The sequence below is a fragment of the Pan troglodytes genome, chromosome 12, assembly GCF_028858775.2.
Source record: "Pan troglodytes isolate AG18354 chromosome 12, NHGRI_mPanTro3-v2.0_pri, whole genome shotgun sequence".
Taxonomy (NCBI): Eukaryota; Metazoa; Chordata; class Mammalia; order Primates; family Hominidae; genus Pan; species Pan troglodytes.
The window spans coordinates 39,611,355-39,627,077 of NC_072410.2; the positions used below are offsets into that span (position 1 = coordinate 39,611,355).

General features: G+C 34.1%; 1 long non-coding RNA gene across 4 annotated transcripts in view; it reads left to right on the forward strand.

Moving 5' to 3' along the window:
* Positions 1-14,810, forward strand: part of LOC134807806 (uncharacterized) — a 415,718-nt gene extending 400,908 nt beyond the window's left edge. For 3 of the 4 annotated variants that reach the window (XR_010149080.1, XR_010149083.1, XR_010149081.1), the window contains 2 exons: positions 5,485-5,592; positions 14,146-14,810. This is a non-coding gene — a long non-coding RNA (uncharacterized LOC134807806). The remainder of the gene's footprint in view (positions 1-5,484; positions 5,593-14,145) is intronic. The other variant, XR_010149082.1, reaches the window with a different exon arrangement.
* The last annotated feature ends 913 nt before the right edge of the window (positions 14,811-15,723 follow it).

A 15,723-nucleotide genomic window follows, 5' to 3' on the forward strand; every position in this document is an offset into this window, starting at 1 on the left:
CGGATTGAGAAAAAAAAAATAAATAGAGCACTAATGAGCTATATAACAATATCAGGCAACCTAATACAAGTGTAAATTTAGTCCTTACTTAGAAAATAAGGGAGAAAAAAACAAAGATTTTTGAAAAAATAATAGCTAGAATATTTCTAAATTTGATGAAAGTATAATGTTATATATCTAGAAAACTCAATAAACACAAAGCAGAAAAAAATAGCACACACATCTAGGGCTATTACAATCAAATTGCTGGAATCACCATTAAGGAAAAAAAGTCATAAAAGCAGTCAAAAATAAATAAAACCCAGAGGGAAAAGGACAATGCTATTAGACATCTTATCAGAAACAAAGCAAAACAAAAGAATGTTGGTTGTTTCTTTAAAATACTGTAATTAAAGACAAAAGCAAACAAACGGCAAAGTAAACAAACAAGCCAAAAAAAAAAAAACCAAAAACAAAAAACCTGACAGTCCAGAATGCTATAGCTAGTAAAAAATGTCTGTATAAAAATGTCTATTTTCTCTTTTCTTTTTCTTTTTGTTTTAAGTTCCAGGGTACCTGTGCAGGATGTGCAGTTTCATTAAATATGTAAAGGAGTGCCATGATGGTTTACTGCACCTATCAACCCATCACCTAGGTATTAAGTCCAGCATGCCTATTTTCATTTACCTATTTTTTGACATTTTCAGACATAGAAAAGGTAACTATAAACATAAAAATATTTCTAAATATTGTATCATCAAATCCAACAACATTTAAAATGTATAATATGTTATGACCAAGTTTGATTTAACCAGGAATTCAAATTAGTTCTCTCCTAAAATTGATTGAAATCTACTGTAATTCCACTTAAAATACCATAACACATTTTTGGTTTTGGCAAAATATTGGTAAACGAATGTTTAAAATTAAATATAAATGTCAATGACCTAGAATAGGCAAAAAAAAAAAATTAAAAATCAAAGCTTGATGATGCATACCAGCTGGTCTCATGAGATTATAAAGCTAGTATTCAAGACAGTACATTTTTCATATGAGAATGAGATATGGACCAATGGAACAGCATAGCAGGTCCACAAATTCACAAATACATAATTGATCAAATGATTCTATAAAGGAACCAAAACAATTCAGTAGGGAAAGGAATATATTTTCAACAAATAATGAAAAAAATTGACTATTTATATGAAAGAAAGAACAAAATAATATTTGACCACTATCTTATATACAAAAATTTACTTAAAATGGAGAAAAGATCTAAATACAATAGCAAAATCTATGAAAGTTCTATTACAAAGCATGGGAGAAAATATCCATGACTTATTTTTTTTTCTAAAAGATACAAAGAGAACAAACTGTAAAATGAAAAAAGATAATTAAAAAAAAACATTTGTTCCTCAAGAAATATCATTAAAAGAATAAAATGATAAGCATGCACTTGGAGAATATAGTTCAAAATGTAAACCTGTAAATTCAGAATGAAACTGGACAACCCATTAAAAGATGTTCAAAGATTTAAACAGAAACTTCTCAAAAGAAATATGGGCCAGGTGCAGTGGCTCATGCCTGTCATCCCAGCACTTTGGGAGGCCGAGGCCGGTGGATCATGAGGTCAGGAATTCGAGACCAGCCTGGCCAACATGGTGAAACCCTGTCTCTACTAAAAATACAAAAATTAGCTGGGTGTGGTGGCAGGCATCTGCAATCCCAGTTACTTGGGGGGGCCGAGGCAGGAGAATTGCTTGAATCCCGGAGGCGGAGCTTGCAGTGAGCAGAGACTGCACCGTTGCACTCCAGCCTGGGTGACAAAAAACAAGAAAGAAATATTATATCAAAAACACATGAAGTGATTCTCAATATTATGTCATTACAGAACTGAAAATTAATACCATAAATATTCACTATTGTCGAGTAATATATTTCACCAAAATTTAGCATAAAAATAAACATTTATTATGTCACAGTTTATGAGGGTCAGGAATCTAAGAGCAATTTACCTGGGTCATTTTGGGTTGCAATCAAACTATCAGCCAGTTACAGTCATTTCATGAGCTTCCCACTCACTCATGCAGTTGTTAGCAGTCCTAGTTTCTTGTTGGTTGTTGGTGTGAGACTTCAAGTGTTTGCCACTCAGGCCTCTCCAAATAGATACTCACAAATTGCAGCTTCCTTCCTCCAAGATTAAGTAATCTAAGACAGAGTGTAATGAGGAAGTCCCAATGGCTAGGACCTAGTTTTGGAGAAAACATACACACACTCACACACACACTCTCTCTCTCTCTCTCTCTCTTCTCTCTCTCTCTCTCCCTCTCTCTCTCTCTGTGTCTCTCCCACTGCTTTATTCTATTTGTTAGATGCAAATCACTAAGTACAGTCTACACTTAAAGGGTAGAGAATAAATCTCCACCTCTTTAATGGAGAAGTTTCAAAAAATTTGTGGATATATTTTTAAAACCACTACAATGAATTACCTCTACATGTGAACAAGAATGGCTAAAACTAAATAAAAATGTAGCAATACCAAATGTTGGCAAATATATGAGGTAATTGAGACATTCAAATATTTCTGATGGGAATAAAAATAGCATAGCCAATTTGGAAAACAATTTGATGATTTCTTAGAATATAAGGTATATCTTTACCCTGTGATCCAATAATTCCACTAATTCCACTTCTAGGTATTTACTCAAAAGAAATAAAAGTTAATGGCTACAAAAAGACTTGCAGATTTATTTATCATTACCAAGAAGAGATAATAACTAAATGCTAATGAACTGCTCAGTAGATAAACAAGGTGTGGTAGATTGACATGATGTAATGATATTTACCAATAAAATTAGTGAATCATTGATGTATGTTACAACCTGGAGAATCTCGGACACATTCTGTGAAGTTAAAAAAAAAATCAGTTACAAAATACTACATACAGTTTGATGCTAATTGTATAAAATTTTATGAAAGACAAAATTATAGTGATGGAATGTACATCAGTGGTTGCCAGGGTCCAGAGTGTGGTAAAGATAAAGAAACATAACATTTTGGGATGAGGCAAATGTTATATACCATGGCATGCTATTGTAGTTACATGGCTGTATATATTTCTCAAATTTAATCTAATTTTACACCTAAAATTTTGTTGTATATAATTACACAATTCTCTAATTAAGAAAGCCAAAACAAAAATAAACGAGGAAAAGAAGAAAAGAGTAAGAAAATAAGAAAGAAATAAAAGAACATGAAAGGAAGAACATAAGAACAAAAAATGCACTCTTTAAAGTCAGGCCTGTGGAATACTTATCAATACACCCTCCTCAAAAAACTTAGTGGATTTTTGTTCTGTTTGTTTCTACACAATTTTATGTGTTTGCAAGCACGGTTTTAAAACCCAATTTATACCCTACCTACCATTTTCAAACTATCCATCTTTCCCTAATTTTAACTGTGCTTGCCTTAGAACAACCTAGATCAATCAAATAGGCTTGGGTGAGAAGGCAATCAATGTCTTTGACTATTTAGAATAACTTTCCTTTTTATTGTTGTTGTTGACAATCACAAAGGACCTTCAAAGAGTTTGTGAGTAACAGATGTATTTTCTGGCATTAGGAATCTAAAAGAAGCTGGCTTTTTCAAACCAGCAAGGCAACAGATATCTGAACAATATTCGTTCACTCAATCATCTATCTTTACCATGTATTTTGCTATAGTATAACAGGAGTCACCTGTTACTCAGCTGCAACAAATGTGCCTTCTCTACCCTACTATCCCTAAGTGAATGTCGCATATTTTAAATTAATTATAGTAACACTTAATTTTGGTACCAATTCTTATAATACATACATAAGAGTCTATGTTATTGCAAAAAGAGAGCTCCAAATACAATGGATTCCACAAAGTTTATTTGAATCCATACAAGAGTTTCAGTTGAGGATTCCACACTGACAGCTTTGCAAGGACAAATTCCTTCCGTATTTTTTTTGTTGTGGTTGTTGTTGAAAGTAAGCCATGGGCCGGACACGGTGGCTCACGCCTGAAATCTAAGCACTTTGGGAGGTCGAGGCAGGCGGATCACGAGGTCAGCAGATCGAGACCATCCTGGCTAACACAGTAAAACCCCGTCTCTATTAAAAATACCAAAAAATTAGCCGGGCATAGTGGCGGGCGCCTGTAGTCCCAGCTACTCCGGAGGCTGAGACAGGAGAATGGCGTGAACCCGGGAGGCGGAGTTTGCAGTGAGCCCAGATAGCGCCTTGGCAACAAAGCAAGACTCCGTCTCAAAAAAAAAAAAAAAAAGAAAAAGAAAGTAAGCCATGTATGCATCTATCCTCTAGCCAATAAGGAGGGAAAGGAAAGCTGGAAGATCATTTACCTATAGGCTTAGGACTCAACCATGAAATTTGTTCACCATGCTTGCACTAATGTCCCTATGCTGAGAAATTAGTCACATGAACACCCCTCGGTAAAGGCAGGCTGAGAAATACAACCTATTATGTTAACAAATTGCAATGTTTCTCTGAGGCTATTTTGCATTTATTTAAACTTTTTTGTCACTGGTATTTTGAAAGAGGATGCACAAAGGAAAAAATGAAAATTTTAATTCTAGCAGCCAGAGAAAATAACAGCTTTTATCATTTTACATGTGTATTATTTTTAAATATTAGAACTATAGTTTCTGATAATTTTTAGACCATAATTTTTCCTCAGAATACCAGAAATGGCCCATATGATTCTGTAATTTTAGTATTATGATATTTATAGCTCTTTATAGCATTTTGTGTATATACTATCATTTTAACCATTTCCCACTGTTGAATATTTTAATATGTTCACTTTTTTCAATTATAAACTTGATGAGTAACCATGTGTTTATACTTTTTTTTGTTTATCTTTTGCTACTTTCTAGGTAAAATACCTACATATGAAATTTTTGGCAGGAAAGTAGATGTGTATTTCAAAGGTTCTTAATATTTGCATATCAGTCTCCAGAAGAACCTGTAGTATTTGAAATTACCCAAGAACATACCATTACATATATAAAACTACTCATATTTGAGCTGATTTATTTGTTTCTAATTACAGTAAACATTCATTTCTTCAGGAACTGTAATAAGTACGGAAGAGATAAGCAAAATGCGCTACCTATCCTCAAAGTTGAATGTAGCAAACTTACTGGTGAACAATTAATGACCATGTCTTGTAATGAGTCCTAAAACACATGACTATGCAAAGAATAACTATGACGCAAAGAGAGCAAGTATCTCACATTTTCGACATTACCTGATTCATCTTCCAGACCTGTTAAATTGCAATAATAATTTCCATAAATTTTTTGAAATGTCCAATAAACCTATATTTTCTGCACTGGCTAATATAAAAAGAAATAATATTCTATCTGTAGCTTATTTTGCAATGATCTGGGATCTTGTCCTAATTATTTTCCCTGGACTGACCTCTCACTATATCTCCATCTTTATATGTTCCTCACTTCAGATATGTCAGGGACATCTTTGTTCCAAGGAGATGCAAAGTACTACTTGATGGTCATCTAGATAAAGGATGTGAATGAAAGACGGGGAACAAGAGTATAGCTTTGGAGAGGTATGACTTACCTCATATTTCATATTTTATTATTATTATAATTCTCTTTTGTGTACATCCAGTTTAAATACCACAATTTCACAAGTCAGAATTGATTACTCCTTCCTTTGCTCTAAGAAATAATATGTCTATTTAACATGTATTTAATTTTGCTATCACCAAACCTCAGGTGTACAGTCAATGGAAATTTCATTCCAAATCTCCCCACAGGCCTAAATGATGTAGTCCCTCAGTAAATATTAGGTGAGTCTAGAGCAGAATGAAAGTTTGTGGCAGATAATTAACATTTGTCTTCTTAAATAGATCTCGTGGCCTTTCTGAGAATTGTTATCCTTGGAAAATGTTGAAGATTGTCTCCTGTGAAAACTTATTAAATCACTAGCGTAAATGTAGCAAGACTTTTGGAAGTTTGACACATTATATTTTTGTGACAAATATCTCAGCGTTCTGAAATAAGATCTTTCCTAACAACCAAATTATTATGTTGAAATTGGTTGAATAAGCTAGAGTTTGTAGTCTGCTGTTTATTATTTTCCCCATTGATTTATTTACTCAAGTTTGCTACTAAAACAAGGAATGTCTCTCCCTCTAGATTGATGGATAGATAGATAGATAAAGATAGATGATGATAGACAGATAGATAGATAGGTAGATAGATACATACATACATACACAGATACACATACGTATATACTCACACACACGTATATATGTGTTTGCAATGGCATAACACTAAATATTGTATTGTGTGTATAAATGTGTGTGTGTATATATATATATATGTTTATCACTATCTTCCAGAAAATTGTATTTTTATTCTTAAGAATATTATAAAGATCAGTGAAATGACATCTACAAGAAACTGTTAAATTTCTTACCCAAAGAGTGTCACAATAATATAAAATAGTGTATCATCACTAAAATCCTTTGTGTTGTTCTTTTGTAAACATACCTATCTCCCTCCCATCTCTGTTTCAAACCTGGCAATCACTAATGTGTTAATCATTCCTAAAATTTTATCATTTCAATATAAATGTAATCATACAATATGCAATCTTAAGAGAGAAGCTTCTTCACTCAGAATATTTCCCTTGTGATCCAGCGAAGTTGTACCGTATATCAATAGTTCATTCTTTTTATTGGTAAGTAGTAGTCTATGTTATTACAGTTTGTTTAAACATTCACCTGTTGAACAATATCTAGGTTGTTTTTATTGGGGGGCTATTATGAATAAAGAGAGTATAAACGTTTGTTCATATGCTTTTGGGTGAACACAAGTTTTTATTTCATTGCTATAAAAACTAGAAAGTAAAATTACTGGGTCATTTTATAAAGACATATTTAATTTTATGAGAAATTTCTGGCCAGGCATGGTAGCTCACGCTTGTAATCCTAGCACTTTGGGAGGCCAAGGAGGGCAGATCACTTGAGGTCAGAATTTCTAGACTACACTGGCCAACATGGTGAAACCCTGTTTCTACTAAAAAAAAAAAAAAAAAAAAAAAAAAAAAAATTAGCAGGGCATGATGGTGCACACCTGTAGTCCCAGCTACGTGGGAGACTGAGGCGAGAAAAGTGTTTGAACCCGGGAGGCAGAGGTTGTAGTGAGCCAAGATTGTGCCACTGCACTCCAGCCTGGGTGACAGAGCGAGACTCTGTCTCAAAAAAAAAAAAAAAAAAAAGTAAAAAGAAAAAAAAGAATTTTCCTAATTTCTTTCTAGAGTGGCTCTACCATTTTATATTTCTACTAACAGTACATGAGAGATCCAATTTCTTGACATCCTTTCCAAACACTTGGTATTGTCACTATTTTTAATTTTAGCCATTCTGATAAGTGTGCAGTGACATCTTCTCATTGTGATTTTAACTTGCATTTCCTTTATGGCTAACAATGCTGAAAATATTTTAATGTACTCATTTGTTGTCTGTTTACTTTTCATCTTTGTTATGCTTTTCATCTTTTTCTATCATTTTCTAATTGGATTGATGGAACTTTTGAGTATCTGGACTATGGTCGTGGATATAAGAACCTACTCAAGGGATAAAATAATATAGAACTAAACACACACACATATTTATGAGTAGAAGTAACATAGGATATTTGAATAAGATCAGTTGATGTTTTAATGCCAGTATCCTGGTTGTGATGTTATTCTATACTTTTGAAAAATGTTAATACTTGGAGAAGCTGATGAATTGTATATAAATCTCTTTCTATTATTTCTAACAACTGCATAAGAATCTACAAGCACTTTAATAACATTTCAAGGAAAAACAGTGTATGATTATGTTATGCCATTAAGACTTTAATATTGTCTCTAGAATGAGACTTAAGAAATGTAGTCACTGATTTCATTTACACCAACTATGCTTCGCATAAAACAAAATAAAATAAAAGTATTGGGCACTCAATGTTCTTCCATACAAATAAGTCTAAAATAACCTTGCAAATGAGAATTGCTTGTTTTGAAAGTATTTGCTTTTCCGTTTGTCTTCTATACTCCCATGCATACAGGGAAGTAAGGCCAATGATGTCAAAACTCTGCCCGACTCTATGGAATATGTTACTAATTTTGTTCTGCACAATTAGTAGAAATCCATTGACTAACTTAAAAAGTTTTAATCGAAGGTATTAAACTTGACTCTTCTATGTAAGAAAAAGGGTTATATTAGTACCATAGAAAGCCTACATCTGTTTGTTTTTATTTGGCATTCATATGCTTATGCTTGTATCACAACTTTTATGAAGTATGAAAATAACACTAGGAAAAGCAATTTAAAGCAAGAGGACATTGGCAAATATCTACCATTGCAGAGATTAAAGGTGGAAAACTTCATACTATTATGTGGGAAGCAGAGATCATCAGTGACTTTTTTGAGATAGTTGCTATAAAATGTTAGAAATTGGACAGAGTGCAAGCTGTTGGGGAGTGGAACAGCAGAGCATGTTGAATATATTTTGCTGAGGCAGACAAGGAATTGTGATGGAATCTTGAAAAGAAACGGGGCGACTTCTGGCCGCAATAAGAATATAGTTTGTGCATTTACATATTCCCTTCCCTTCAAAAATGGAAGTGCTAAGTAAGAGTAAATAAAAATGAAATAAAAGGAAGTAATTTAACCACAAGCAGGAAAAAGATGTCCATGGGCTAGAATATGAATAGAAACACACTGTAGCAGGCAGGGGCTGAAGCTGTGTGCCTGCTGGGATCAAGGACTGAATGTGTGAGGAGAGAGTCTGGAGTTAGGGTTCTTGGATAACGGGGCCCGAAAGTACCTTAGGCGCTATTGAAGATCAAAGTCTAGCTCATCTTGTGAAACAGAAGCCTGGGCTCCCTGCCCGTTCGCAGGGGCTGAGAAAAACTTAGGCCAGCTACCTAAGGTTTGCATACAATTCCTTGCCGTGGTTGGCTGAAGGAAATAAGCACAACCAGGAAAAAAGAAACACGGGCCAAGCTGGCACTAAATTAGCCCCAATATCAGTTGGTGACCCAGAAAGGCAACTGTAAATCCAAAATATGAATGGGCAAGCATCAAAAGATTCTGTTTGTTAATCCTTTTGACGATGAACCTGAGAATGAAAATTTCAGGTTCAAAGTAAATGACTGAAAGTATCACTCAGATTGATAGTCAACATTTACCAAAATGAGTATACCAATATGTATACTCTCAGCAAAAATGCAAATCAGTAATATGATATAAATAGATTTTATTTCCTCAGATACATAAGTATAATATCAACATCCATTGCAATAACATGAATAGAGGACAGATAAATTATAAATGCAAATAATAAGCTATTAGTTACCTATGTATGATATATATATCATGCATATATATATGGATGATACATATATGCAATATATATATTTCATATATATATATATATATATATGAATGAAAGAGAACACAGAAGTAAGAAAAATAACAAGTTAGGCACATTGAAATTCATACATAGAGCCATAGAATAATAGACCTGATAGTTTGTAGATCAGTATTAGTAAATAGAAAGACAATGCTGAAAACTTTGCACTGAATTAACACAAAAAAATCATAAAATTATAAAACTTAAGAGAAATAGAGACCAAATTACACAGTCCAAGATTAAGAATATTTCTATTAATTTTTCTTTTTCTTTTTTTTTTTTTTTTTTGAGATGGAGTTTCACTCTTGTTGCCCAGGCCAGAGTGCAATGGCACGATGTCAGCTCACTGCAGCCTCTGCCTCCCAGGTTCAAGCGAGCCTCCTGCCTCAGCCTCCTGAGTAGCTGGGATTACAGGCTTGCCCCATCATGCCCAGCTAATTTTGTATTTTAGTAGAGATGGGGTTTTTTCATGTTGGTCAGGCTGGTCTCGAACTCTGGACCTCAGGTGATCTGCCCACCTAGCCTCCCAAAGTAATGGGATTACAGGTGTGAGCCACCATGCCTGGCCAATTAAAAATACTTCTAAGAGAAAACAATAGGTTTAATATTAATAAGAAATTCTGAATTTTTTAAGAATTGCGAAATATATTCTTGCCAATAGCCAAATATGTATGGTGGTTATATAAAAGCAAACACAAACAAATAAAATCTCTTTCCTCAGCATGGCGTTAATGATCAGAGGAACAGAAGAAAAAGAACAGATCTCATTCTGGTAGAAAGGAGGTGGATAGGATGTGTTTGTGTTTGAAATATTGAGTTTAGCATGCTATGGGCACCCAGGTTCTTACATCCAATTTTCAATTTCAAACTAGGTGAACTTGGGTATGGGATGCCCATTGGGTGATACTGTAGAATTACTCTTGTTAAGTGTGAGCACATCACATTTAGCCATATGTGGAAAGTTTATTGTTTAGGACACATCATGAAGCTTGTAGTGGTGGATGTTATGATGTGTTTAATTTACTTTGTGTGTGTGTGTGTGTGTGTGTGTTTAATTTACTTTTAACATTCTTCAACATTAAAAAAAATAATGCTAGACAATACAATAGGAGATAACCAATAGGTGAGAATGGAAATTAAAACTTGAGATTTGTTGGTAATTCAGTGAGGATGATCTAAGTGAGAATGGTTTCTTTCTTTTCTGAAAGTTTTTCTATGTTTTTTTTTTCAACAAGGCAAGCGTTTTGGAATTTTTTGGGGGTGATCATGTTGTAAGGATCACGAAGGGAATTTGAGATTATGAGGATGTTCCCACAAGGCCCATAAACTGTCCCTATTTGTTATCCCCAAGTAAAAGTGTCTAGTACTTATTGTGACAAATTATCCTGGTTTCCTAAGACTGTCTTGTTCTTAGCGCTGAAAATTCTATCGCCTGAAAAAACCCTCAGGTAGTCAGTACATTTTAGGAGGCAGAAATGGTCTGGGAGACCTTGGCTTTTCATACAATGAGTTTATGAATGAGAATATACCTATGATTTTGTGTTCTGTAAATGAGCTCCAGGGAGATGGTTGTTTCTATGGCTCATTCATCTCTCACTGTTAGTTCTCTGCTCTTTAAAAAAATCTGGTTTGCCTATTCACTTATATAAATTATGGCATAAGTCTTTCCACATACATCTGCTTCATAATATACATTAAACACTTGAAAAAGAAGCCAGGAATAACTGGACATGAATAATTAAGGCATAAAGTTTATATTTCTTGATATTATCTCATACACACTAAAATAAAAAACTCTGTGATTTTGATTTTAGTGGTTTCTGATTTTAGTGAAATCATGTTAATTTGATATTTTTATAGCATGTATTAAATAATAGATCTTATGCAAATTAAAATTATGAGTCAAATTTTATAGGACATTGATTTTATTGAGAGAGAAACTGCTTAAGAAATGTATTTTATATAAGCTGTATCCATAAAAAACGATTACACGATTCTTTCTTTTTTATTAAGCTAGATCTAACAGTATTTCCATGTGGCAAGACATTGTTAACATTTAATTAACTCACTATAATACTCACAAGCAATTCAATTAAAATAGTGTATATAAAAACATTTTATAAGTATAAGAATATTATGCATATATTATTTATGTTTTTCTGCCTCTAAAAGTATACTATAAACCTTGTTTTTTTATACCAAAACAAGCCTCAATTTCTAAATAAGTAAAGATTTACTGCAGAAGTATTTGTTAATTCTATTTGTGACTTGTCTCAGTTACAACTATTTCATCTAGACAATTCAGTCTTTTCTGTTGCACTGTATTTAAGTACAAACTTGAATACAGAAGACATTATCTTCAATAATATAAACTAATCCATTTTGGCATGAAAGACACTAGGTTTATTATTGATTTTTCTTTAGCACTAAAAGGAAATTATGGTTGTGAACATCTTCTCTTTTAATAATATTATAGCACTGAATATAATCAAATATAACTCCTCTTCTCTCTTCCATTGCTCACATCAAAATGGTAAATATTGCAATATTTATTAGTGAGTTCCCAACATAGCAGAGTTGTAGACATAGAGATGCTTGCTCTTCCTTCTGACCTCCTCTGTTATTTGCCTTTTGCTTATCTGTTTCTGTATCTCAAATACAGAAAGTTCCATAGAGTACTAGTAAAACTTTATATCAAAAATAATCTTCATCAAAATTATTTTCAGCAACTAAATGAACACACCAATTTACATCGACTTTAGGTATTCCCCTGTTTAGATTTAATAAAGACAAAATACCTGATCCTTAAATAGAAAAAGACTATATACTCAGGGTGTTATGTGTTATCAAATTTACCAAGTCATAGGATGGAGTGGGCATAGTTGTAATTTATCATAGTAACTAATCATTCAAAATTGGCTTTGAGCAGGTACGAAAGGCAGACATAATTTACATGATGAAGAAGTCCAGATTCCCATGTCACCTACCTCAGCTGACCTGGCATGTTTCCCTTAACCCCTGCTTGTAGTTTATATGCAGTTCCTTCATGAAGGAGGAAAGAGTAAAAACCTAATTTACAGATATCAGTACAGTATGTTGGTACCAGCTGGCAAAGATATTCTACTGAATTAAAATTCATCTCAAGGGTGGCACAAGACACAGTGATGAAATAAAACCCACTTTTTTGGTGGGGGAGGATATCTAAGGTATTGATATACCCTGAACCTCAGGCAGTGGAGAATGGCTGCATTCTTTGGTCAGAGGCCTAGAAAGAACAAGCTTACAAGATTCAGAACAAGGTTACCAGGGGAACAGGTGCCCAGATGCATATATACAATCTAGAACAAACACTGCAGACATTTTTTGTCTCATACTAATGGCCAACAGATAGTATCTACTACAAACAAGTCTCCCAAAAACTGGATGTATAGGATGACTCATCTTGTGATTGACAATCTGTTTCTTAGATTATTCTGGTACTTGTACCATGTACCTAAGGACAGAATAATCATTAGGAAAAAAATGAAATACATTCTTAAGTCCCAAAACAGGGACTGTCCACTAAAGATACGCTAGCTACCACCAGTGCTGAATATCCAACCTGCCAACAACAGAAACCAATGCCGAAGCTTTAATATGGCTTTATTCTTCAGATATTTAGGCCATCCAAACATTGACTGTTCAATCACATTCAACAACTTTCCACTTTGGGAGAGACAGAAACTCACCATATTGGAATCAATACTTGAATTGGCTCTTCATGTTTGTGTACTGTCACCAGCACCACTAACTGAAGACTTACAGAATGACTAATGTATTGACATGGTATCCCACATAATATTTCTGAGTCTTTTATAGAAAAGGAACTGTGACAATGAGTTAATAAATAGGAATTCCACTGTACATACCACATACTCAACCATCAAAAATCAGCCAACTTGATTGAACAGGACTGATATTGGAATGGAGTGCTGAAGGCTTAACTGAGGCATCAAATTGACAAAACCTCATGAGATTGGGCACTGTCTCCCAGGGTGCCACTTATGCACTGAATCAATTATTTATTTCATACACAGTGTCCTCAATAAAATACACTGATCCAGCAACTAAGGAGTAAAAGTAGGATCAACAGCTCCCATCATCACTCCCAGTTATTTTATGCACTTTGTAATTTGAACTTTTCATTTCCAACTCTTAAGATCTTTCAGGTAATTATTGACTGCTTCTTGGGGCTAGGTGAAGCTAGGGTCTTGGCAGGGCTTGTAGTCAAGTATCCACTGTACTAAAATCTGGGCTTACCATGTTGTCATTTTCAGCCTCTCATATTGGGGACTAGCAAGCAAAGAAAAGAGTTAATCTACTGATAATCCACCCTGATTTTTTTGAGGGTAGTGGTGGGGATATGTTTAACCCAGAAGATTCATCAGGTTTTCTCTTGGTGCTTCAACATCCAGCATTATATGAAAATAGTCAGTTTCAACAATAATATCCACAAGAACGCGAAAACACTGCAGCTAAGTGTAAAAACCACCATGGTTTCAGTAAGGGTTATTCTTCCAAGTAAGCAACCCAACTCAGCTAAGTGATGGCCAACTATGAGGGAAATCTTACATAGATGGGGGAGAAATAGATGTGATATAAAAATTGATACTGTATTTTGCTTAGCCTTTTTATTTAACTTTTTCTAGGACATATTACAGTGGTACCCTTGAAGAACTGGATACCTACTTTTCTTGAGGGAAGCTTTTTCTACGTGGATCAACTTACAAGAATGGTTCAAGAGATGGCCCTTACTAAACAAAGTTATATACTATCCCAAATATGTCCCAATTTACCTATTTTCTTGCCTTTAGACTTGCACACTGATTTGCTCCATAATGGCCCTAGAGATGGTTCAACCCATACTTTTGCAGCAACTGTTGCCAACACTTCAGAATAATGATTTCACATGTGCAAGGTGACTGATAAGTAGGGACAGCTATACCAGCACATTAACAAGTCTGGATACACAGAGCCTCTGGCACGCCCCAAATGCTTACGTGAGTCACCAAGTAACACATCTTTGACATACGAACTATTATGACCTGTGGACATGCTTTTACCAATGGGGAATGGAAACTGGAATAGAGCTAGCAGAGAGATTATCTTCTTTTCTTACCTTAATAAATTTCCCTGAGACATGGTAGTTGTATTTAGGTTTCTGAGAATGTCCTGCCATCAGCTGTGCTTAGTGAGAACTAATGCTCCTTCTTGTATTTGCTTTTTCTATTTCTCTGTGTCACTTAACCTTTATCCTTCGCTTTTGCTTCCCTTGGATACAAATATCTGTAATATGACATCATTATATCTTTGGGCTCAGACTCTGTTATCCAGTCAACTTAAGCAAAGGCTATTGAACTATTTAGTTATTTTGTGATGGTAAACAACTCATATTTTATTTGCACATATGACTGTTTCAACCCATTAGTTTGAATGACATCTAAACAACACAAAAACTAATACATGTGCTGGGAACTTAATAAGTGGTAAAATTTTATTTGAAAGATTAGGTCTCATTATGGAAAAATTACGATTTGGTGAATATTTTCTGTTGCTGTTTCTAGACTTCTTGTCCCCCAAGCTGCTGTCACTTGATACCTAAAATTTTCTATCAGAAGAGACAGAATCCCTCATTTTTAATGCCATCACCATCCTGTGTAGCATTAACTTAATTTTATTCTTTAATGGTGGTAATGATTTAATTGGATAAAGCTGTACCCATATAAATTCCTAGGTGTTAAAGAAAGAAGAAAAATATTTGGTAATTATGTGTCTTTACATTGCTTCTTCTCAAACAATACATTGTACATCCTATTAACTGCATAGAACTGGAACCAGAATCCCAGAATTATTGTGAGTATATGGAACTTTGATTGGAATTTTATATGCTGGGGTAAAATAATAGGCCTCTTCTTGAAATGAGAAACATAGAGATACCAATTTCCTTTACTTGACAGACTGTGAATTTCTCTTCTGATGCAATACTCTATTCTAAAGTCATCATTTCTGAAGTTCAATCCGTAGAGAAATTAAGCTAATCACTTCAGAGTGATAACATGTTACTTGTCAGCCTCTAGGTCCTTCAAAATGTCTCTCAATTCTTCCAACCAATCATCCCCTGGCAGCGTCCATGAGCAGTGTTCATTTCTTTCATAAGAGGTTATTCAACTAACAAAATTCATAGGATAACTCTCCTGAATTCTTCTGCGGTTTAAACGTACATTTCC